Below are 25,769 nucleotides of genomic sequence, written 5' to 3'. Positions count from 1 at the left end.
AGTATTCGAACAAAAGTTGTGATATGCATTATCCAGTTGGGAAAGGTCAGGGGAGCCCGCACAACAAACTCATGAGATAAACGAGGCTAGTCCGGGAACAAAAATAGTTCCCGCAGCTATATAGTTAGCAAGTCTTCATCCAATTAAGTAGCTGCCAATTATTCGTCTTATTTGACCTAAAAATCACACCAGGCTAGGCGACGACAGACATATGCATGTCTACTGCGTAGCTGCTTACCAAACATTGCATTTGGGAAAACATAAGGTACACGAAATGTTTGATGATTTGTTCTTAAACGTCGTTAGCTAACCGCATGCTCTAAGCGATGATATAATGGATAGACAGCTAAGCTAAGATAACCGCTAGTCCTTAAGGGCAACTGAGCGGATTCCAAGAGAAGACAAGCGTAGCAGGGGGTGGCAGGAAGTTAGCTGGGCGGATGAGATTTAGAAATTAGCGGGACTGCAGTGGCCGGAACTGGCGAAGGACAGGGTTAATTGGAGAGACATGGGAGAGGCCTTTGCCCTGCAGTGGGCTTAGTCAGGCTGATGATGATGATGATGATTGACATCTGCATTTCATCAAAATACTTGGAAGTTGCTAAGACGTTCCTGAGATCGGAATAAAAGAGACAAGATATTTAATTCTAAATGAACAAAACTATTGTACATCCATAGAGCGCAGCCTGAAAATGCTGTGGTAACTTTAACGCCAATAGTTCAGAGGAAGGGACAGATTTACCAGTTAACTTCGATTTATAAAAGGTGGTCTATAAAACATGTTTTTTGCTGTACGTGTGGTCAACTTTTATGTTTTTTCGACAAGTCGCACTGTGAAGCAAGAAAGAGCTTACGCTGAACGACATTGTATTCGCAGTCTCCACGTTATTGGTGTTGGCTTCACCAACAAGGCACACCACCTGACTGTCCACGTAAAAACCGAAGCACCTGATGCGCTGTGTCTACTACTAAAATAATGCGAATTAATAAGAACATGCAACAGTAAGCGGTGAACGTTAATGACTCGAAGCTGCAAACGTCTTCACAAAATTATGCAAAAAAATACCGTATGTCCGCCGTACATTAAACATTTACCTCACACTTTCCCGCAAAAAGTGGATAGTCATTTCCGCGTTGAGGCATGTGCCATTATTAAGCACCGTCATCACCTGCGCATATTGATGAAGAATTCACTCCCCGTGTCCGGACATGTGCTCTTTGAGGCTCTCAGTGCTTGAACCCACGAATGTACATAGAGTGCAGTTAAAGACCCCTGCTCTGATATGCGTAAGCATGTGAAGGTTTAAACTCCCTTTCTGATTCGCCCAATAAGGGCACACTTCACATTTGCAGGGTTTTTCCCCTCTGTGCGTACGCTGGTGCCGAATTAGCAAGCTACTTGTAGCCGCTGTAAAAAGGCACTCGTCGCACTTGTAGGGCTTTTCGCCGGTGTGTGTACGCTTGTGCACAATCAGCGTGTCGCTTCTATCTGTTGCATAAAGCCACTGGTCGCACTTGTAGGGTTTTTCCCCACTGTGGGAGTTCATGTGCCTTTTAAGGGTGTAGGACGTAGAAAACACCCTTGAGCACAAGAGAAATTAAATTTCTCTTCTGGGGCGTGCGATTCGATGTGTCGCAAAGCATCGGCAAAGTTCGCCGAAGTGTATGGGCAGAGGATGCATCTGAACGGCCGTCCTCTGATGTCAGGGTTCTCATACCAGTCAGGATTTTCTTCACTCGTACCCAGTGGAGGACCCAAGTCGTCCCAGTTTGTATGGGCCGCATTTCCGAGCTCAGAGCTCGACGGCGATGGTAGAAGAGAATTCATAGGAAGGTTCTCCCAATCTGTATGGGCCGCATTTCCGAGCTCACAGGTTGACGGCGATGGTAGAAGAGAATTCAAAGGAAGGTCTCCCCAAGTTGTATAGGCTGAATTTCTGAGCTCAGTCGTCTACGGCGATGGTAGAAGAGAATTCATAGGAAGGTCGTCCCAATTGGTATGGGCCGCATTTCCGAGCTCAGAGGTCGACGGCGATGGTAGAAGAGAATTCATACCCTTAGCGAAAAAGAGGATGTGCTAAAAATGCATTTCAAACGTATTGTATTAATTTCATATTTATTTCGCATTTTTTGTCCCTATGCTTAAACTGCAATACGAATGCTTTCTAAGTATACTAGGAATAATATTTTAAACGTTCTTAAAAATACGTGAAAAGTACATTTTTGCCCACTTAGCATATTTATAATGCATTAAAAATATAATAAAAATATACATTAGAAATATACTAAAAATATACATTTAATACATTAAAAATGTGTTTACTCGGGCTTAAAAAACTCTACTGGGCGGCTCCATGGAATGACACGGGTTAATTCTTCAACTGGAGAACAAATCGTACACGGGTATTTATCATTAATCAACAGGAGTCTGATATTATAAGGTCACGTGATTGAATGGGAACGGCAGATACCTACGCACAGCATACCAAGACGACCGTGACACAGCAAACAACAAATCCTACGACAAGCGCTATATTTGGCTTGCCGTATATATACCCAGCGAAAGCGACGCACTATTTTGCACGGTGATGCCTTTTTTTGCGCAAATACTGTGGGCTGCCAAATTATCGCAGAAGTACCCTACTGGTCGCGTTCGAATTTGGGATTAATTGAGAACGGAATTGCTAGTTGAAACTTGCGTCAGGCACAGGTCAGGAGTCGAACTGTCAACCAACAGATACATGGGCGTGTAAGGGAGCCGGTCTGCCCTGCCACACGGGGTCCTTTCCGCTGGCTTATTCGGACCCAGAAGTACCCAAGGCGCTTTTGCTGGTATAATGCTATCACGTTCTCACACGGAAATGTTCGAATGACATTAAATGGAATGACATTCGAGATTAGGAATGACATTCGGACTCGACGGACTGCCGCGGTGCTGCACGACAATTCGAAACGCCTCAGCTCGTTTTCAGTGTACAGCGACGACGACGACGACGGCGGTCACACTAGTCCGACGACGACAGTATATACCACGCTGAACAACAGCATGTAATTATAGTGAAATATCTAGTTTACTATAATATGATTCTAGAGGGACACGTTTTTCAGGCCAACGACACCGACGAATCCGGTCGGCGGACGGTTAGCCTTGTCGGCGGCTGAGCGAGAGCACGGTGATGAGGCGGCGGTGTGTATATGCTCGCGTTTCTAAATGAGCGAAACGAACGGCTATATTTCACGTGTGCATACTTGAACACTCACCAGCGATAAGCGCTTGCCAAATCAGTTTCAATCGACGACGGCTCTGTTCCCTTCCGCGACGACTAGGCCCAGCGAGTTCGCAGGGTTGGATCTGTGATTTCGGTGGTTGTGAAGAGCGAATCACAAGCTTTAGCGAATGCAAATGGTCACCAGGTGTAGTTTTGGCAACAGTGACCTGAAATCAACTATTGCTTACATCGCAGGGCACGCGTACGATGAACGGGAATCGCCGGAGTGACCCAGACTGCCGAGCCGTGCTTTACGGCCAGCAGCAGTCGTCGCCGTCGCTAGCTTGTGGATAACAAGTTAGGCCGTTTCAGTTAAAGCGAACAGTCGCCAGACATACTTCTGGATAAAGTAGTTTAAAAAAAAGTACTGGTCACGTCGGAGAAAGCCGGGACAAGAAGCGAGAAGCGCCAGTCCTGCGTGATGCCAACAACCCGGCTTTCTCAGGCGTGCGATCGCATCATCGCTTCCCACACATTGTCGCACTGCGTAAACAATCAAGTACAACCAGTAAAAAAGAAAACAGATTGTTTAATAGAACCAAAGCGCAGATTGCGTTTTATGTTATGTAAACAAGCGATGTAAACAACAGTATGAGTGCAGTCATCCTCATCGGCGCACTCCCGGGGAAATTTCATGCTGACGCGGTTAATATTCATTGGCGTAATATTATCTTCAAGCACTCCCTTAGACAGAACACGTGTAGCATCGTTAGATGACATTCGGCTGGAAGGCATTCGAAGCGCCCGTGTAATCACCTTCCTGCTAGAAGTTACCATAAACGAAACGATGACAAGAAAGGGAAAGTTTTCACTCTTCGCTGAAACGTCATTTCGAGCCCTAGATTGTTCCACGGTAGCTTGAAGTGTAATGCAAATATGTTTACGCGGACAACCCATTTGTTAGAATTTAAATATACTTCAGACGGATTAATGGCGTATTTACGAAAGTACAATTTAAACAGATGGCCAGCACCAAAATGCGATGTCCCGAAACTCGATTTTGAGCATTAGATTGTTCAACGACAGCTTGTAGTGCGCTGCAAACATGCTACTGCGGACTGCCAATTTGCTAGAATTTCAGTGTTCTTTGGACGAATTAATTGCGTATTTACGGAAGTACACTTCAAATACATTGACGACACGCAAATGCCATTTCCCGAAACGCGATTTCGAGCACTCGACTGTTCATGGCAGCTAGAAGTGTGCAAAGACGTTTAAAAGGACTGCCCGTTTGTTAGGATTTAAATATATTTCGGATGAATTAATTTCATATTTACGAAAGTTCACTTTAATACATTGACAAGATGCTAAAACTGCATACATATACGTTTACAAGGGCTGCCCGTTTTCTAGAATTGAAGTATACTTTCGATGAATTAATTTCATATTTCCGAAAATACACTTTTAATACGCTGACAAGATGCTAAAATTGCGTGCATATTTTTTCATGTATTTGAAAAGTGCTCGAAGTATGCTTTAAGTGAGGTATTTTTGGCACATTTTAAAAATATATTTCGAATACCAAGCATGAAATTTCAGAAACGTATTTCCTACATATTTTTAGTGCATTCATGAATACAAAATATGTTTAAAATACATTTTAAATAGCCCTCCGTATATTCCAAACGTATTAGTTTTTGCTAAGGGTAGGAAGGTCGTCCCAATTTGTATGGGCCGAATTTCCGAGCTCAGAGGTCGACGGCGATGGTAGAAGAGAATTCATGGGAAGGTACTCGGGACTGGATGCTGCCTCTGAAATCAAAGTTCTTAACAAGTGTACGTTAGGGAAAGTCGGATATTTTCGTACCTTCTCGTTCGGCAACGTTTTCGTATCCCGAGATACGAAAGTATCCCGAGAATTTTCAAGAGCACCCCGGGAGTCGTCAAAACTTCGAAGCTCGCATCTTTGTAAAGGAAGGGGCTCAACCAGTGTTCTCAAAAGCACGGCCAATACCATTTGCCATCAAAGAGGAAGTAGCAAAGGAGCTGTTAAAGCTCGAGCAAGCCGGAATACTAAAGAGGGTCACCAAAAGTGAGTGGGCAACGCCTCTGGTAGTGGTCGCGAAGAAAGGCGGCGCAGGATTAAGGTTATGCGGCGACTACATAGTCACGGTTAATCCTGTTCCAAAAACTGACCATTACCCTTTGCCATTGCCGGAAGATTTGTATTCCATGCTCGCTGGAGGTAAAATCTTTTGCGTTCTGCAGCTATCACAAGCCTATCAGCAAGTGCCGCTTGATGAGGAAAGCAGAACACTGTTAACCGTAAACACTCATCTCGGATTATTCCAGTTTCAGCGCCTATCATTCGGCATCTCTAGCGCACCTGCTATCTTTCGGTCGTTAATGGACGAAGTCTTAAAAGGGATTCCAAAAGTGGGTTGCTATATCGACGACGTCGTCGCCGTAGGCGACAATATAGACGACTGTCAAGAAACAGTGGAAAAGGTACTTCAACGACTGGAAAAGCACAATATCGCAGTAATTGAACAGAAATGTGAATTTTTCAAGCAGTCCGTCGTTTATCTTGGACACAACGTGACAGCTGATGGCATTTTTCCAACATCAACAAAGATAAAAGCCATCACGGAAGCGCCTCAGCCAAGCAACGTAACTGAGCTACGAGGCTTCTTGGGTCTGCTGAATTTGTACGCCAAATTCATCAAAGATTTAGCCACAGTAGCTGCACCAATGTACGATCTCCTAAAAAAAGACACGACTTGGGCGTGGACGGACGAATGTTCAAGATCATTCGTGGAAGCCAAGCAGCGTCTCGTAGACAGTTAAGTTCTGACTTTTTACGACGTGAAAAATCCAACGGGTTTAAGCTGCGACGCGTCGGCCTACGGTCTTGGGGCAGTAATTTTTCACGTCATGCCTGATGGTTCGGAAAGACCCATTTCATTTGCCTCCAGAACATTGAGTGTAGCGGAGCGCAACTATGCGCAAGGTGAGAAGGAAGCCCTAGCATTAATTTTCGGTCTGAGCAGGTTTCATAGATACCTGTACGGGCGCAAATTCATGCTGTATACAGACCACCAACCACAGTTGGGGATCTTGGCATCAGATAAACCAATTCCTTCTTTGGCTACAGATAGGATTCAGCGTTGGGCTATCACCTTAGCAGCTTATCAGTACACACTGCGATACAGGAACGGCAAAAACATGGAAGTTGCCGACGCTCTTTCAAGGCTTCCACTTCTGGTCAAGCATAAAGACGACACTGAGGAATGGCTTGCAGTGTTTGAGTCAACGCCTCTCACTGCGAGCCAGGTTGCTGCTGCGACTAAAAGGGATCGCCTTCTTTCCAAAGTCGTGCAGTTCACCTTATCTGGCTGGCCCGCGCACCACGATGATAAATTTCCGCTCTTTTAGGTTCGTCGTAACGAACTATCGTATGAGCAAGGCTCCATTACGTGGGGCCAGCGAGTGATCATTCCGGACGAACTTCGATAAGCAGTATTAACACTGCTACATGAAGAACACCTTGGAATGCAAAGAATCAAAATGCTTGCTGGGTCGTTTGTTTGGTGGGCGTTGATTGACAAGAACATTGAAGACACTGTCCGTTATGTACAGTGTGCCAAACGACCATGCCTGCGAAGGCACCAGGGCTATTGCATTCATGAACTTATCCAACTCGTGTTTGGCAGAGAGTCCATGTCGATTTCGCCATGAAGGATGGCTCGAACTTGTTCCTTCTAGTAGACTGTTACTCAAAGTGGATAGAAGTAAAATGCCTCCGCACTACGACGACGTCGAAAACGATCGACTGTCTCATGGAGATATTTGCAGCGTATGGCTACCCGGAGGAACTGATCAGAGGTGAACCTCAGGTTACTGCGCAGGAGTTCTCCAATTCCACCTCTTCTCAAGGGATTCGCCACACGGTTGGTTGGTTTATGGGGTTTAACGTCCCAAAGCGACTAAGGCTATGAGAGACGCCGTAGTGGAGGGCTCCGGAAATTTCGACCACCTGGGGTTCTTTAACGTGCACTGACATCGTACAGTACACGGGCCTCTAGAATTTCTCCTCCAAAGAAATTCCAGCCGCCGCGGCCGGGATCGAACCCGCGTCTTTTGGGTCAGCAGCCGAGCACCATAGCCACTGAGCCACCGCGGCGGCTTCGCCACACGCGTACGCCACCCTACCACGCTTCATCGAACGGGGCAGCATAAAGGCTAGTTGACCGCCACCGCGGTGGCTCAGCGGTTATGGTGCTCGGCTGCTGACCCAAGAGACGCGGGTTCGATCCCGGCCGCGGCGGCTAGAATTTCTTTGGAGGAGAAATTGTAGAGGCCCGTGTACTGTGCGATGTCAGTGCACGTTAAAGAACCCCAGGTGGTCGAAATTTCCGAAGCCCTCCCCTACGGCGTCTCTCATAGCCTCAGTCGCTTTGCGACGTTAAACCCCATAAACCAAACCAAACCTAAAGGCTAGTTCAGACGACAAAGGCCACGCTACTCAAGCAAGTGCTTCACGATAACCTAACAGGGCAGAACAGAACTCTGCACCAACGACTTAACGACTTCTTGCTTGCTTACAGGAACACCCCGAACTCCGTAACAGGAAGAACGCCGGCTGAGCTGTTCTTGAAACGACAACCCCGAGTGAAGCTTTCGCTCCTGAAGCCAAGTTTTGTGCAGGACATGCGCAGCCGCCAAGCCATAGACGCCACTCATCGCAACGAGGGCCGAGGAATCGACCCGCAGATGGAAGCCGGTGATGCAGTTCTCGTCAAGACTACGAGAGGGGAAACCCTGCCATGGGATGAAGCGGTCGTAATGCAACGTGTAAGTGACTCTACGTTTGTAGTCAAAGTCGGTGACCAGTTTCGTTTTGTGCATATCGACCACTTGAGACCCATCTGGATATCGGGTGCAAAGTAATCACTCCATCCGGACGTCGCAAAAGAGGCGCATCCTGAATCCACTCCAAGTGCCGCTGTTCAGCGAGACTTGCCATCAGCTCCCTCGGAAAAAGATTCCCCTGCTGGCTCCGTGATTAGTGGTCCCACTACGGACAAGCTTGAGGATGTTCGCTTAGATGACGCCACTTCAAATGAGGAACCGGCATCGCAGCCTGAAGCAAGACACATGGCAGCGCAACCTTCAAGTTCCACCGCATCAACCACGGCTACACCCGAAGAGGCTCATTTGCGAAGAATTAATCGCACAAGACGTCCTCCTGATCGCTATCAAACCTCCAGTTATGAACACGGAAAGAAACGCGTGTAGCTTTGATTAACGAGGAAGGAATGTTCTGTATCAAGCAGTCGGTCTGATAACATTGTACCTGAAATGACGTGTGCCTGACCGGCATGCAGCGTTACCTATAAAAGAACGCTGCTGCCTCGAATAAAGAGCTTTTTGTGTTGCTGCCCCCGAAGCGTCTGTCTGCTGCTTAGAACAGAACAGTAACTTAATCTCTAGGCTGGAAACGGCGAAAGTAACCTTCCGCTTCCCTCACGGACCCTCCTCACCGTTTGTCACTTGTTGGTTTGATTCCTGCTTAAACTCAATGCCACTACCTGTTCGGTCCTGTGGGGGACAGCTATTCCGGACTCTGGGTGGCTGGATAAGAACACCACCCGTGCTTATGGTGAAAATCTGCGGTCGTATCTTGTTATCAGGTTACGCTCTGTGAAAACCTGCAAAAAATGAAAATGAATTATTTTGAAAAAGGACAATTTTTTCGAGGTACAGCTGGCCACGAAACGTCTACGCGGCACTCCAGTTCCTGAAAAACATTGTCACGCGTTGCCTGCGACACAGCCTGCCAATCACCTGGTCCTGTTTCCGCGTTTATGTCTGAGCTTACGGTTCCGAGTCCTGCTTATACGCGATAGTTGAGGTAAAATAATCTTTTTCGCGTCTGGTGTTTTGTGACCCCGGAATTACTTAGTCAAAAGAGGAAAAGTCACGCAAATTTCATAAGAATAACCTTCTCTCTTAATGGAAAAGCTTGGGTCCACCGCAACCATAGCAGAACATCTGTCATTGTAGAGGTACTTCTGGTGGTGTGTAGAAAGGCTGCAAAGCGAGCGCGTTCTTGTCCAAAAAGAAAGCCTCCGACTTTATAGGCGAAAAAGAAGCATGCATTCACTAACTCCGACAGACTGACGCCGCTTTGAAAACATCCACGGGGGCAGTCTTTCCACCAGCGCGCTTGCCTGGGAACGTATCCCAGGCTTGCACCGTCATATGTTAGCACCATCAGTCACGAATATGTAGCCTTCACAATCTCCAGTCTTCCAGAGTTGCGCTGGTGGAAAATCGCGGAGAAAGAGTATTTGCAGTTAGAGGGAAAGAGCCTTGTCACGAGTATAGCAACAGAGACAAGAAATAAATAGTTAAGCATTTGCATCGAGGATTCCCACCCGCTGTGCTGAACTTTTTTAGTCTCCGGCCACCATCACTGACGTTCTCCTTCAGAAAGCTCCAAAAAGCTTCAACATTAGTTTAGAGCCAGATTTTTGGAGCCGGGGCCTCACCTCGGAGGACGCTCGAACCTGCTGGGGGACCTTTTCCCCTCACAAACGGACAACGGCGACGGCGAGGCCGCGAACGCAGAAACAGGCGCCAAAGATCTACGCTCTGAAAAAGTAAAATTTTGACTTGCGCCTCTTGAGAACGGCTTGTGCTTGCTTCTGCAAACAAAAGGAATGCTTGAAAATGATTGCCCCACCCCTCCCTTGATAACAAACACGCAACACTCTGGTGCACACTAGAGACACTCTCCCCTCCCCCCTTAACCTAGCCCACTATCATCCATCCTTTCCCACTCCCGCATGTGCCCTATGCCCAGAACTCTTAGCTTCTTCCCTCCACATCCTTTCCCTCTGCCCGGCGGACCCTCCCCCGCGGGACCTAGAGAACCTCTAGACCTGGGAGGACTGGGAAACCCTCTGCGCTCGGAGGACCCGGCCGTGCAGACCATCGCCACCGGCCGGGCTGCCAGTGTTATGGACCTTAGGAACATAAACACTTTAGTGCATTGGGGTCGTGCTCCGAATTCCTGTTGAAATAAAGTTTCTTTCTCTCTCTCTCTTGAAAATGATTAATTTGACGCTGTCGGCGCTGGGGACCTCACTGACATGCGTGTGAAAGAGTGCTTGAAGTTTAATTGCGAACGCAATACTACTTTCACTTTCAAGCCTTTGCGGTGCAACGGCGGTGCACATGAAATCACCTTTCGCATGAACTCTGTGTGACGTCACGCCGAAGAGCTGGGCGATCATCTCGCGCCGTCCGTGTGGGAGAGCGTGGGACGCGCGCCGAGCGTTCAGCAGGTGCGCATCGGCTCTGCCGATTCTCGGCTGGAGCCCCGGATTTTTTCCACCCCGGGCCAACAAGACCTGCACCACCGTGCTCCGGAAGTCACAGGGGATCGGCGGATATCTTTTTTTCCGAGGTGAGATCCCCCTTTACAAATCCTGGCAAAGCGAAGTTTCGACCACGCTGGATGGCGCCGCTAGGCCTGACAGCGGCGCCAACGCCCGGCGCAGCGGAGCCCCTTCTCCGCGATAATATGGCCTTCCCACAAGCCACCAGCCATGGGATATGACTCGGAGGCGATGGCGTGGACCGCCGTTCATCCCCATAACGTGGGTGAGACAACAGCAGCAAGCTTCAAGAGCGCCACGCTCGCTGCCGCGGTAGCTCGCCGAGCGCAGGGCCGTGCCCTAAACGCGGCGTCCGTCGACGCGGCCTCCCGTGCCGCTCCCGCCGCCGGCGCCAGCTCCGACAACTCCGCTCAACGCACAGCGGGCCGGCCTCTCACGACCTGGAGGCCGCAGCCACTACCAAAACCGACACCCGAAGACTTCGTGGTACTCCTCAAGCCGCGAACTCGAGTATCATTGCAAGAGGTATTCGAAAAGAACAGATACGGGCGGGCGTTCATAACCTACCACGGACCGGACTGCTCGCAATTTTTCACAATTCTTCCGGTACGCGACCAAAATTTAATTCTATTTTACACTTCAAAAGCCGAAATTCAAGATAAACTTATCGGGGACTTCGAGATAAATCTGCAAAATAAGAAAGTCCAACTTACAGGCCACCTAAGGCAAGACGGTGGTAACGTCGGTTACGGCGTGGTAACAGTACGCAATACAGATACAGCGGAATCCCTCCGCTCAAGTCTCGAGGGGCGCCATGGCGAGATTCTGGAGATACGCAAATTCGGCACGTCAAACAAGGCGCGAATAACATTTTCCGGAAAGCTGAAGCCGCGCTACGTACATTACGAGTGCATGCTCATCCAAGTCCGTGAATACCAGCGCACAATCCCGGCCTGCGGTTACTGCGGTGTTGTCGGTCACCGCATGGACGCCTGCCCCGGCCCAAGACCGGGCAAATGTGGTGTGTGCGGCCAACAAGCCGAGCTCGTTGAGGGGGTGCGGGTCTCTCACGAGTGCGTTCCAAAATGCTCTCTGTGCGGCGGAGCCCATACCACGGGGGCCCGCGGGTGCGTTGCAATGTATCGAACCCCCCAGCCCCTGCACCCGGAGCAGGGTTCGACGCACAAGAAGGGCCGCCGTAAACGCCGGAAACGGCGGCCCCGCCAAGCCAAGGACAAGGGAGCAGCAGGTGGGCAGCAAGGGCAGGGCAGTCCCTCCTCATCCCCCCCTTCCAAACCTCCGACAAAAACGGCCGAGCAATCCCGAATTTCCGCCCTCAGAGAGGAAATCGCTAACCTACAGAAGCGTCTTGCCCTCACTGAGGCGCGCCAAAATTTTCTAACCCAGAGGCCTACTCCCCCCCGCGGTGGAGGAGATGGATAGCGACACACCGGCGAACGCGCAGACTGCAACCGCGCAGTCTGCGCTTGAGGCGAGGGTTAGCGCACTGGAGGCCCAGATGAACTCCGCATTCTCCGCCTTAGAAATGCAAATCGCAGCCACCATCAAGGCGGCTCTAGACAAAATTCCTACCATTAAAGCCGCACATATGACGAAACAAACTAACTACCAGGCGCTCCGGCACTCTCAAGCGTATAAGGAGCCCCAATATTAAGGCTGGTAGACCAAAAGTCGCACATGAGGAACAGGAGTACGCCCTCAGCCTGCCCAGCGTGACGCAACCTGCTGTCATTGGGGCACCCGGCTCAGAGGCGGGCCCCTTCCTAGTAAGCATAAATTCTAATCATAATCATGGCGGACATTAATAAACCGCGATGGTACTCACGCAGCAATTCGGCCCCTGTCCAAATTTTACAGTGGAACTGCAGAGGTTTCGAGGCCCGTACTAAGCGGGCCGACCTACGGCTTTTCCTAACAACGTTCCCCAGTCCTCCTGCTGTAGTGGCCCTCCAAGAGCCGGGGGACGCAGCCACCCTCACAAATTACTCAGTGTATCAGCAGGATCCGCAGAGCTGCCTCTGCGTACATAAAAATTATACGGCTTCCCTTGTGGACCTGGATTACAAGGCGAATTTCTCGTATGCGATGGTGACGATCCTTCCGCTACGCAAACAAGACCCCCCATTACACGTGCTCAACGTTTACAGCTCTCCAAAACTTCCAAACGTCACATTTGCAGACTTATTCAGTCGGGCGTTAAAGGTGGCGAACAGGGACCCCCTCATATCGCTGGGGACTATAATGCCCATAGCCCCTTGTGGGGATATATACGTGAAGAAAAACGAGGACGCAAGCTGGCGGAACTTGCGTCAACGTTGGGCCTTACTCTTCACACGGACCCTGCACAACCCACTCGCATTGGGAACTCCGTGGCACGCGACACGTGCCCAGATCTCACCTTTACCAAAAATATTAGATATGCAGAATGGCACAACACCGAGGAAACCCTGGGTAGCGACCACTGCATTCTTGCGACCACAATCCGCACCAAACCCCTTACAAGACCTCACACTAAAGCAACACTTCCAGACTGGACCAAATTCAGATCCAACTACACTAACCCTACCCCTATAGCGGATCAAGGTTACACTACATGGTCACAACACCTCATCTGCCAACTCAAAGATACCGAACACCACGTTCAGCTCTCAGAGGCGAACCCGGAGGTGGACAACCACCTCCTTCACCTCTGGGAGGCCCGGCACATCCTCGTCCGCCGATGGCGCCGGCAGAAGTACAATCGGCAACTCAAAATCCGCATCGCGGAACTCACCCAACAAGCGGCAGAGTATGCGGCCCAACTCGCCGACTCGAACTGGGTAGACCGATGCAACACCGGTGCTCGGGCAAATGTCGAGCCGGAGCACGTGGCGCCTTTTCCGTGCCCTCATTGATCCGACCCAAACCCGCCCCGAAACACAAAAACCTCTTCAACGAGCAATTCACACCTTCAACGGAGACACAGACAAACTGGCTGACGCGCTCCGTGACAAATATCTGTACACAGACCAGGATTCGCATGGTCCGGCGTACTCGTATGCAGGTTCTGAGAACGCAGAGCTGGATCGAACGTTCCAGCTTCACGACCTCAAAGCGGCCCTGGCCAAAATGAAACGAGGGACAGCCCCGGGCAGGGACAAGGTAACTGTGAAACTTCTCGCTAACCTACTCGAACCGGCCTACGAGCGGCTGCTCGAATACTTCAATGCCATCTGGACGGGAGGTACGCCTCTCCCAGTGGATTGGAAGGCGGCTCTCATCACATTCATACCCAAACCAGGCAAACCTCTCAACACTGACAACCTCCGGCCCATATCTCTCATTTCTTGTGTGGGGAAGTTGGAGACCATGGTCCGTGACAGACTATCCACCTACCTAGAAACGCACAACGCCTTTGCGGACACCATGTACGGGTTCCATCCACACCGGTCCGCACAAGATGTGCTGCTGCAACTTCATAGAGAGATTCTTGATCCCGTCGAGCACACTAGCGATGACAAGGTGGTCCTCGCATTGGACTTGCGGGGGGCGTTCGACAATGTTACCCATGATATCATCCTCTCCCACCTGTCCCAAGTGAACTGTGGGTACAACACATTCCAATACATCAAGCAATTCCTCACACATCGGCAATCATATATCCGACTCCAAGACAGTGAACATGGCCCGTACCAACTTGGTACGCGAGGTACTCCACAGGGAGCAGTCCTCTCGCCTCTTCTCTTCAATCTGGCCATGATGAAGTTCTCTACCCTGCTGGGTGAGCTCCCGGGTGTGCAGCATTCCCTGTACGCGGACGACATCACCCTCTGGGCAACACACGGTTCGTTTGGAGAAATCGAGGCCAACCTGCAGCAAGCGGCGGCTATTGTGGACGATTATGCACACCGCTGCGGCCTTGAGTGCTCCCCGAGCAAATCGGAATTCGTGCACATACGTCCCAATCCAAGGTGCACAACCAAAATTGCCCTCTCCCTGCTTAGTGGCCCGATACCTGAACACGATGAAGTCAGAGTATTGGGACACTACATACAAAAGAGCCGCAAGATTGACACCACGCTGAAGAAACTCCGCAAGGTGGGGGATCAGGTGGGCCGTAGGGTCCGCCGGGTATCAAACAAACGAGGGGGGTTGCGATGCAAAGACGCCCTGCGGCTGGCCAATGCATTCGTATCCAGTCGAATCCTGTATTCGGCACCGTACCTCCGCCTGCGCAAATGCGATGAGATCGCTTTCGAAGTGATTCCCCGAAAAATCTATAAGAGAGCTCTCGACCTCCCAATTGCAACATCCAACCAACGTCTCCTCGGCCTGAGGATGACGAACACCTTTGGGGAGCTGCGCGAGGCTCATCTCAGCAATCAATACTTGCGGTTAAGCAAAACACGTGCGGGTAGCCGCCTACTGACCCGCCTCCACATCAATTACACAACCCAAGGGGAGAAGCGGGTATCCATGCCCGAGGCCTGGCGCTTCGCACTCCCTCCCCAATAACATGACAAAAGATGCCCATGATGGCCGCCGCCTCGCGCGAGCGGAGGCAATTTCCAAGCAGTATGGTGCTCGACCAGGGGTATTTTAAACGGACGCGGCAGGTCCACACCATGGGGGTTGGTACACGGCTGCCGTTGTCCACGAAAACAACCCAGTTCAGGGCCTCACCTTCCGTGCCCCCAACATTACATTCGCGGATGAAGTTGCTATCGCACTTGCAGCTGCGGATCCAGCGTCCCGAGTCATTATCACCGACTCAAGAGAAGCTTGCCGAAATTTTGAACAAGGCCAAATTCCAGATCGTGCTTTCCAAATTTTACAGAGATGTGAGTACCGGGATTTCCCAACCAGGCGCACCATCATCTGGGCCCCAGCACATGGCGGGGATAGAGAGAAATAATATAGCGGACACTACCGCCCGCGCGCTTAACCACCGGGCATCGCCTCTCTCGCCGCCTGATCCAGCTACTAATTTTAATCCGGCTATTACTTTTCGGGAGATCTCTCTCCTGTATCAAAACGCTCACGGCCGATACCCACCCCCCTGTAAAGGCCTCAATAAGTCAGAGGAGCGTTGGCTACTTCGCCTCTACACCAACACGGTACTGTGCCCGGCAGTGCTCAAACATTTCAATTCGGCCTTTTCGGGCGAGTGTCCACACTGTGGGGAAGTGTTTCCGGACACGTATCACATGGTGTGGGCATGCCCGGCGAATCCTGCTTTCCCACCCCACCCCCACCCCACCCGAGAGGACTGGGAGGCTGCCCTGCTGTTGTTGTTGTTGTTGTTGTGACTGAGAGAAGGATGAAAAGGAAATTGCACGGGCCTGCTACTGGCTCTAGACAAGCCACCACCGCTGCCACGTGCAGATAGAGGAGAGGTAAGAGATCAGAGGAAAGAGAAAAAGGCAAGAAAAACGCGCGTCGCAGCAACAACTGCGTCCGCCGGAACGGACGCGGCTGAAAAAATCAGATAAGCGGCCGAAGCCGCGCTCGGCTGCTCACCTCTCCAGGACCAACGAGCCCTGGTGACAAGAGCCCGGGCCGCCGCGGAGGCCACAGGGGTCCCGGACTTGGGATCCCTCCGAGTGATTGTGAGGGCCGGGCCCTTCAGGCACGGTCCAAGCAATACCTCTGTATATAGTACAAATAAATGTTTTACACCACCACCACCACCGTCCGTATGTGACGGCGGTGCACATGAACAGCGGCCTAACTCCCGCTCTCTCCGCCAGGCGCGCCACAGGTGTTGTGACGTCACGCCGAAGAGCTGGGCGACCATCTCGCGCCGTCCGTGTGCCACGGCGGTGCACATGAACGGCGGCCTGACTGGATTGGACTGGACTGGACTGGATTGGATTGTATAACCGATGCATCGCCACAAGTCTAAACCGAAGCACCACCACCAGCTACACAACCAGCTGAACCATGGCGTAAGTACGGATATTGCTTTCGCCCAAGCTAAGCCACAGCCAATTTTTATATTGCTGATCGAGCAAACAGCCAATGTTCTGTAAGCTCCTGTGCTTGAAGAGGAAGGTGGTGGTGGTGTAAACTTTATTGCCATGAAAAATTACAGGTGGGGGGGCAGGATCCCCCTCATGGCCTGCGGGAGGGGCCCACACAGCGGGTTCCTCCCTTACAAATGGTGTGCCAGACCCTTGAAGGCCAGCCTGTTAGAGTCACTGGTGATGGTGACTCGTTTGTCTTGGAGTGCTGAACTGGACATCAGCTGTTCCACATTAAGTGAGTGCCACCTCTACCTCTGGGGGAGGGGGGGGAGGGGGGGGGGAGGTGCGGGTAAGTAAAACAGGTGAGCAGTACATGCAGAAAGTCGCCTGGTTTGCCGCATACTCGACAGGAGGAGGAGAATAGGTCAGGGAAACGTCCGTGCATGACTATCAGGTATGGGAGTGTGCGAGTTTTGAGCCTGCGGCAGAAAGTTGATTGCGTGGTTGATAGCGAAGGGTGAGGAGGTGCGTATGTCTGTCTGTTGGAGCGATAGTGTTGTAGGATGCCACTGAAATTTAACACACTCCCCTTCGATGGAGGAGGTGGTGTGCTCTCCCGTACGGAGGGTAAGATCTCGGGCGAGGGCATGCGCCTCCTCGTTTCCGGGTAGTCCGGCATGTGCTGGCGCCCAGATGAGCGTTATGGTTCTGGAGGGATTCCAGCGTCCGAGTATGGTGCTGGCTTGCCTAGAGATACGACCAGTGCTGTAATTTAGGATTGCTGTTTGCGAATCGGAAATAGTTTTGGTGGCGGCTGAAGAAGAGATGGCTAGAGCGATAGCCGTTTCCTCAGCCATGATTATGGATGAGGTAAGAATGGTGCCTGCCGCGATGGGGTGGCAGTCACTCCGAACAGCCACTATGGCTGCCTGTGCGTCTGATGCGTAGAGCGAGGCATCAGTATATGCCACATTGGGATCCTCTCCGTAACCTCTGTGTAGTGCTAAGGCCCGGGCCTCCCTGCGCATTTGATCGCGCTCCGGGTGCATGTGTTTAGGGAAGGGGTATCTGAACTGCAGCTTTTATGGGAGTGGGGATTGTGTCAGTGCCGGGTATAATGCCGACAGGCGATATGCGAAGTGACTGCAGCAGAACTCGTCCTGCAGCGGGGCATTTGAGTCTGGCTAGCTGTGCCGTTTTGGTGGGCTCACAGAGTTCCTCGAAAGTGTTATGTATTCCTAGTCGAAGAAGGCGCTCTATGAAAGTGCATGGGGGAAGGCGTAAAGCTGTGCGCGTACTGCTGCCAATGAGGCCGTCTAAGCGTTCTCTATCTTTCGCTAAGAGAGGGAGATACGGTAGTGCGTATGTTTTATGCGAAGCATATTAACGTAGGTTTCGGGCCTTCGCGCGACGCCCGGCGGTGGCCACCATTGACCTTCAAGTGACCTTCAAGTATGTCACCTGACATGACGTCACGCGGTGACGTCACAAAGGCAGCAGTTGGGGCCTCATATCGCGCTGTCGGTCGCCTCCCGGCGGTGGCCACCATTGACCTTGAAGTGAGATCACATGATGTGACGTCACGTGATGACGTCACACCAGCTGCAGATGGGGCCCCATATCGCGCCGTCGGACGTCGCCCGGCGGAGGCCTCCACGCTTCGGTTCGCGCCGTCGCGCGCGACGTGGCGGCGGCGCCACCATCGATGCATCACGTGATATGTGTCGTCACGCCAGGGATGAGGCGGCGCGCGTCCGTTGTCGCGTCAGTCTCTGTGCCCGCAACCGCGCCAGCGTCTTTGCGCCGGGCGTGTATGCGGTCAAGATGCCTCCAAACGCTAAGGACATGCTTCGCATCCACTGGGCTTAACCTTGATAAGCCTCCAATTTTTCTACTGGTGATGTAACCATCTAACCAGGCTAGGCAACGGCAGAGAGATGCATGTATACTGCGTAGCGGCTTGGCAAACATTTTATTTGGGGAAACATGAGATACGCGAAATGTTTGATGTTTTGTTCTTCAACTTCGTTACCCAACCGCATGCTCTAAGCGATTATATAATGCAGACAGCTAAGCACGCGTAAAGATAACCGATTGACATCCGCATTCTATCAAAGATTCATGGAAGTTGTAAGACGTTCCTGAGATTGGAATAAACGACAAAATGATTAACTCTAAATGAACAACACTTGTAAATCCATAGAGCGCAGGCTGAAAATGCTGTGGAAATTGTAATGCGAAAAGCTAAGAGGATGCGACGGATTTGCCAGTTGTCTTCGGCTTATAAAAGGTAGTCTATAAAAGAGCGTTTTTTTTATGTATCTATGATCAACTTTCATGCTTTTTCGACAAGTTGCACTTTAAAGCAAGGAAGAGCTTACGGTGAACGACATTGTATTCGCAGTCTCCACTTTATTGGTATTGACATTACACAGAAGACGCACCATCTGGCTGTCCACGTAAAAACTGAAGCACCAGATGCACTGTGTCTACTGCTAAAATGAATTAATAAGAACATGCAACGGTGAGCGGTGAACATTAATGACTCGAACCTGCAAAAGTCTGTACAAAATTATGCATAAAAATGCCGGATGTCCGCCACACAATAAACATAACAGCTCGAACTTGTCCTCAAAAAGTGGATAATTATTTCTGTGACGAAACATGTGCCACCATTAGGCATCGACATTCACATGCGCGTATTTATGAAGAATTCACTGCTCGTGTCCGGACATGTGTTCTTTGAGGCTCTCAGTGCTTGAACCCGCGAATGTACATAGAGTACAGTTAAAGACGTCTGCACTGATATGCGTACGAATGTGACGGCCGAAGTTCCCTTTCTGATTCGCCCAATAAGGGCACACTTCACATTTGTAGGTTTTTCTCCTGTGTGCGTACGCTTGTGCATATTTAGCGTGTCCCTTCTATCTGTTGCAAAAAGGCACTGCTCGCACTTGTGTGGTTTTTCCCCAGTGTGGGAGTTCATGTGTCTTTTAAGATGGGACGACGTAGAAAACACCGTTGAGCACACGGAGCATTTAAATTCCTCTTCTGGTTCGTGCGATTCTAGGTGTCTCGAAGCATCGGCAAAGTTCGCAGAAGTGTGTGGGCAGAAGTTGCATCTCAACGGCAGTCCTCTTATGTCAGCGTTCTCATACCAGACAGGATTTTCTTCACTCGTACCCAGTGGAGGACTCAATTCCCAATTTGTATGGGCCGCATTTCCGAGCTCAGAGGTCGACGGCCATGGTAGAAGAGAATTCATAGGAAGGTCGTCCCAATTTGTATGCGCCGCATTTCCGAGCTCAGAGGTCGACGGCGTTAGTAGAACATAATTCATAGGAAGGTTGTCCAAATTTGTATGGGGCGCATTTCCGAGCTCAGAGGTCGACGGCGATGGTAGAAGAGAATTCATAGGAAGGTCGTTCCAATTTGTATGGGCCGCATTTCCGAGCTCAGAGGTCGATGGCGATGGTAGAAGAGAATTCATAGGAAGGTCATTTAAAATTGGTATGAGCCGCATTTCCGAGCTCAGAGGTCGACGGTGATGGTAGAAGAGGATTCATGGGAAGGTTCTCGGGACTGGATACTGCCTCTGAAATCAAAGTTGATAACAAGTGTACGTTAGGGAGAGTCGGATATTTTCGTACCTTCTCGTTCGGCAACGTTTTCGTGCAATTCAAGAATGCCATTTTATTCGGCTCATTGCACTGAAACAAACTGATGCTAACGAACACACGGCACACGTGCATTCTGAGAAAATGCACCACGCCGGCGACTAACGAAACAATTAGAAGACTTTTCAAGCGAGGACTTTGAATCTTAAGTCGCATTGTGCGGACAGCCATTGATCCAATTTGTGTTGCCTGGCTAGAAAATGCACTTCGATAACATTCGGAAGTGGCCAGCCTTTTTCGACCGGTTGTGCGTAAAGCAAACACCATATCGTTGTGGGGTCAGATGTTTGCGCACTCTGTGTAACTTTAGGCTTTATATATGCCCATCACTGCGTTGTCCAGTTATGGGCATATATGCGGCGAGCTATTGAAAGAGAAATGATAGGTGTAACGCTAAGAGACCGGGAGCGGGCAGAGCGGGTGAGGGAACAAACGCGGGTTAATGACATCCTCGTCGAAATCAAGAAGAAGAAGTGGGCTTGGGCAGGGCATGTAATGCGAAGGCAAGATAACCGCTGGTCCTTAAGGGTAACAGAGTGTCTTCCAAGAGAAGGCAAGAGTAGCAGGGCGCGGCAGAAAGTTAGGTGGGCGGACGAGATTAAGAAGTTTCCGGGGATACGGTGCGCGCAGTTGGCAAAGGACAGGGTTAATTGGGGAGACATGGGACAGGCCTTTGCCCTGCAGTGTGTGTAGTCAGGCTGATGATGACGATGGTCATTACAACGCCCTCGCCCTATTTTCTGGCTACTCTTTAAATGTAGACCGTGAACTGGTTGCATCGTTTCAAAGTACAAGTTTCGTTTTGTTTGATGAAGCTGACGTCCCGACGCGACTCAAGTTATCAGGGACGCCGTAGTGAAGGTCTAAAGATAAGTTGGATCGCCTGGGTCTTATTAACGTGAGCTGACATCTCGCAGCCCTACGGTCTGTAGCATTCCGCCTCCATCGAAATGCGACTAACATTGCCGTGCTTGAAGTCCCAGCCGACCACTTTAACTACTGTGGAAACACGGCGGTGCATTTATAAGGAATGCACTTGCACTTCACTCTAATCACACACCTCATAAAACAGGTTGCCACTTTCCAAATCAGTATTGTACCTGAGCAGATCAATATGTCTAAAGGCTTTACACAAAACTAAGTGACGTCTGAAATTTGTATGAAATAAGACGAACATACAAGCACTGCAAAAAAAATTGGTAGGCAAGCCCCCCCCCCCCCAATAAAATTCACGTGCACACTCACAATGTGAGTCACAGGCCGAAAATACAGTGCACGAGTGAATATATAAACCACAGAAATTATCACCACTCACGCAAGAAGAAGCAAAGAAGGAAGCGTACACAATGAATACGCGTGATTTGTTTGAGTTCTAAGCTGTGTGTCAAGTTTATTTTGGTGTTAACCATTGAATGGTAGACCAGCTAAAGGGCAAGCATATTTTTGCCTGCGTAAACAGGTCAGTTGCAGTTAAAGTATTTGCACAACATCATCTTAAGAAAAAAGTGCTCTCAAGTTTGCGTTTTGTCTACAATTGCACTCCTCAGCTTTGTGAATATGTGTGTCAACGAACGACGGAAGTGCGACTGGTTGAACTTAACTGGGTGGAAGTACTATCAGCGTCAAAAAAATGCGAACAAAACAACTGAAACGCGAGCACAAAAAATCAAGCATATTAGAGGCTGGAGGTGAAATACAGTGGTGGGTTATTAACATTTAAGAAGAGCGGTCTTTTCGGCTTCAATGGCAAAATCAACTGCTCATGTATTTTGCCTCCCTAGTATAATATCTGCGAGTTGTGCTGTTCGCGTTTCAATTGGCTTGTTCGCGTTTCAATTGACGCTGATAGTACATACTCGATCTCTAATTAGGTTTCGCTAAACTACGATATGCCAAGAGAAGATATTGTAACGTAACGTTACAAAGAAGTCTCCTGCGCCGAGGAACACTGGCAGCCAGTCAGGTCAGCACGAGACGGAGCAGAGTCACTTCATCTTTCTCCAATGGCCCGTTGCGTTCTTCCTTATCTTCTAAGGAAGGCATGTGTCATTGCCCCCCTTGTTTGCAGCATCGCCTCGATGCGGCCGACTAGGAGCATACTGGTGAGCTACGGGATGACAGATAGTGGGCTAGGTTGGTACAGGAGGAGCACAACACAAAACGGGGCACTATCCGTCTCCAGATCGGTCAGCAGGGGGGCCGTGGTAGGGTTTCATTCGGACGACGTGTACAACGTCAGTGAGCTTGCGTCGTCTGCGGCTTGAGGGGTCTCGGGTGGCAGATTCTACTTCGTAAGTAACGTCACTGATGCGGCGGAGGACACTATGGTCCGAAGTACCGGCGCAGTAATTTTTCACAGTCCGCGATGGCGAACGGGTGTCCAAATCCATACATAGTCTCCAGGCTCGTAGGAAACGAAGCGCCGTCCCTGGTTGTAGCGATCAGCGTCTAGTTGCTGTTGTAGGCATATGCGCTGTCGTGCCAGCTGCCGCGCTTCTGCACACTGAGCAAAACTAGCGACGTCCATATCAAGTTCATTTTCGCAGTCGGGGTATACGGGCAACATCGTATCCAGGAGAGTGGTCACTCGGCGGCCGAAGACAAGCTCGAAGGGAGTAATCCGCGTCGTCTCTTGAAGTGCCGTATTGTATGCGAAAGTGGCGTATGGGAGAATTTGATCCCAGGTCTTATGCGCTATATTCACGTACATGGACAGCATATCGGCCAGAGTTCTGTTTAGCCGTTCCACCAGGCCGTTAGTCAGCGGGTGGTACGCCGTGGCCCGTCTATGGCTAGTGTGTGTAAGATTCAGCACGCCCTTAGTCAGGCGGGCCGTAAAAGCTGCCCCACGGTCGGTAATAATAATAGCCGGGGCGCCATGGCGCAATACGATGTCGTGAACAAAGAATGCGGCGACTTCGGTGGCAGTTCCATTTGTGAGCGACGCGGTCTCAGAATACCGGGTCAGGTAATCCGTCGCGACAACAATCCAACGCTTTTCATTAGTCGACTTTGGAAAAGTGCCAAGAAGATCCATTCCCACTTGTTGGAAAGGAGTTTTCGGTGGAGCAATAGGTTGAAGAAATCCGGCTGGTTTCATGGGGGGAGATTTTCGACGTTGACAGTCACGGCAGGTTTTAACATAGTATCGTACTGAAGGTAATAATTTCGGCCAATAATACTTCGCCCGAATTCTGGCAAACGTGCGACTAACTCCCAAGTGGCCGGCGGATGGTTCGTCGTGACAAGCGCTCTAGATGTCTGGTTCATAGGTGCTACGAGCAGGAATGTCTCTTGTGATCTTTCAAAATTGCGCTTGTAGAGAACCCCACTTCGTAAAGTATGACTGCAAGCCACGACGAAAAACAGGCGGTACCCTACCACCGCGGCCTTCTAGCTCCTGGTCCTTGCGTTCAAGGTCAGCCATATGGGATTGAGTAATGGCCCCAATGAAGGGAAAATCGTCGGCGTTTTCCACTGCAGTGGAGTCTAAGGGCGCGCGTAATAAGCAATCTGCGTCTTGGTGTTCAAGTCCCGACTTATAAACAACGGTAACATCATACTCTTGAAGACGAAGGCTCCATCGAGCCATGCGTCCAGACGGGTCTTTGAGGCTGGCCAGCCAGCACAGCGAATGATGGTCGCTGACAATACGGAAGGGTCGTCCGTACAGGTATGGTCGAAACTTGCTTATGGCCCAGATTACCGCAAGACACTCCTTCTCGGTCGTTGAATAGTTCGCCTCCGATCGGGATAGTGTTCGACTCGCGTAAGCTATAACTCGTTCTACGTCATCTTGCCACTGGATAAGTACAGCCCCAAGGCCAACGTTGCTGGCATCAGTGTGGACGTCAGTTGCTGCGTTTTCTTCGAAATGGGCGAGTATGGGGGGGCCTGTGGAGGCGGCTTCGGAGCTCCTGGAAAGCTTGTTCTTGATCGCCTCCCCACAGGAAGGGTATGTCTTCTCTGGTTAGTGCTGTCAATGGTTCAGCTATCTTGGAGAAATCTTGGACGAAGCGTCGGTAGTAAGAGCAAAGGCCCAGAAATCGCCGAAGTGCATTTTTATCGCTGGGACGTGGAAAACTTGACACTGCGGTAGTCTTGTTGGGATCAGGGAGAACGCCCTGTGCACTGACAACATGGCCGAGAAAGCGAAGTTCTTTGAAAGCGAAATGGCATTTCTCCGGCTTGATCGTTAATTGTGCGCCTTTGAGTGCTTGAAGCACAATGCGCAACCGGTCCAGGTGTTGCTCGAAAGTAGGCGAGAAAACGACGACATCATCTAAGTACACTAAGGACGACTGCCACTTCAGACCTGATAAAACCGTGTCCATCATACGTTGGAACGTGTCCGGCGCAGAGCAAAGACCAAACGGAAGCACCTTAAACTCGTATAGGCCGTCGGGCGTCACAAATGCAGTCTTCTCTCGGTCTCTCTGATCCACCTCGATTTGCCAGTATCCGCTTTTGAGGTCTAATGAGGAGAAGTACCTGGCATTGCGTAGACGGTCGAGGGCATCATCAATCCTGGGGAGCGGATACACGTCCTTTTTCGTCACGTTGTTTACATTCCGGTAATCCACACAGAATCTCAGGGTGCCATCTTTCTTCTTGACGAGGACTACTGGCGACGCCCATAGGCTCGTCGAAGGCTGGATTACGTCGTCCGCAAGCATCTCATTCACTTTCGTTTGAATGGCTTCACGTTCCTTAGGAGAAACCCGGTACGGGCGTTGGCATACCGGTAACGTGGCCTCATCGGTTATGATGCGGTGCTTGGCGACAGGAGTACGACCGACCTTGGAGCCAGTGGCGAAGCAGTCTGCGAAATCAGTCAGAAGAGCCGAAAGAAGATTCCTTTGATCGGGCGTCAAGTCCGGGCTAATTTTAACGGCTTGAAGGAGACGGCAAGATGTAGCCCCCTCTTGAGGGTTGGCCCCGGCGGAGCATAAACGAGGCGAGGCAGTAACGTTGTGAAGGAAGGCAACAGCCGTTTTCTTGGCGAGGTGCCGCATCTCCTTAGCAAAATTCATCAGGAGGACAGTAGCACAACCGTTATGGAGTTGAACGAGTCCTCGAGCAACGGCTATCTCCTTCTCGAGAAGTAGCGGGAGGTGCCCATCCACGATGCCCTCGTAGTCGTGAAACAAGTCATGACGCACAAGAACAAGGACACTAGACCATGCTGACACCCTCACGTCATCGTCGACAATACGCAGAACGTTGAGTTCCGGATCCTCGATTCCAATGCGCTCCACGGCCCGTTTCGTCGAGAACGTCACACGCGCTTCTTTCAGGTCAATGACAGCGCCGTTAGTCTGCAGGAAGTCGTCTAGTCCAAGGATCAAGTCTTTCGAACACTCGCGAAGTACGACGAATTCTCCGACATACACAAAACCCCGGATGCCGACACGCGCTGTGCACTTGCCTACAGGGGTAATCAAGTGACTCCCCGCCGTGCGAATTTTCGGGCAGGACCAGTGCGTCATAACTTTCTTCAATTCGCGGGCG

This window comes from Amblyomma mixtum, chromosome 3 (genome assembly GCF_055824585.1).
Source record: "Amblyomma mixtum isolate Tamu chromosome 3, ASM5582458v1, whole genome shotgun sequence".
NCBI lineage: Eukaryota > Metazoa > Arthropoda > Arachnida > Ixodida > Ixodidae > Amblyomma > Amblyomma mixtum.
The sequence above is the reverse complement of the archived record's forward strand: the minus strand, read 5'-3'. Positions refer to the sequence as shown.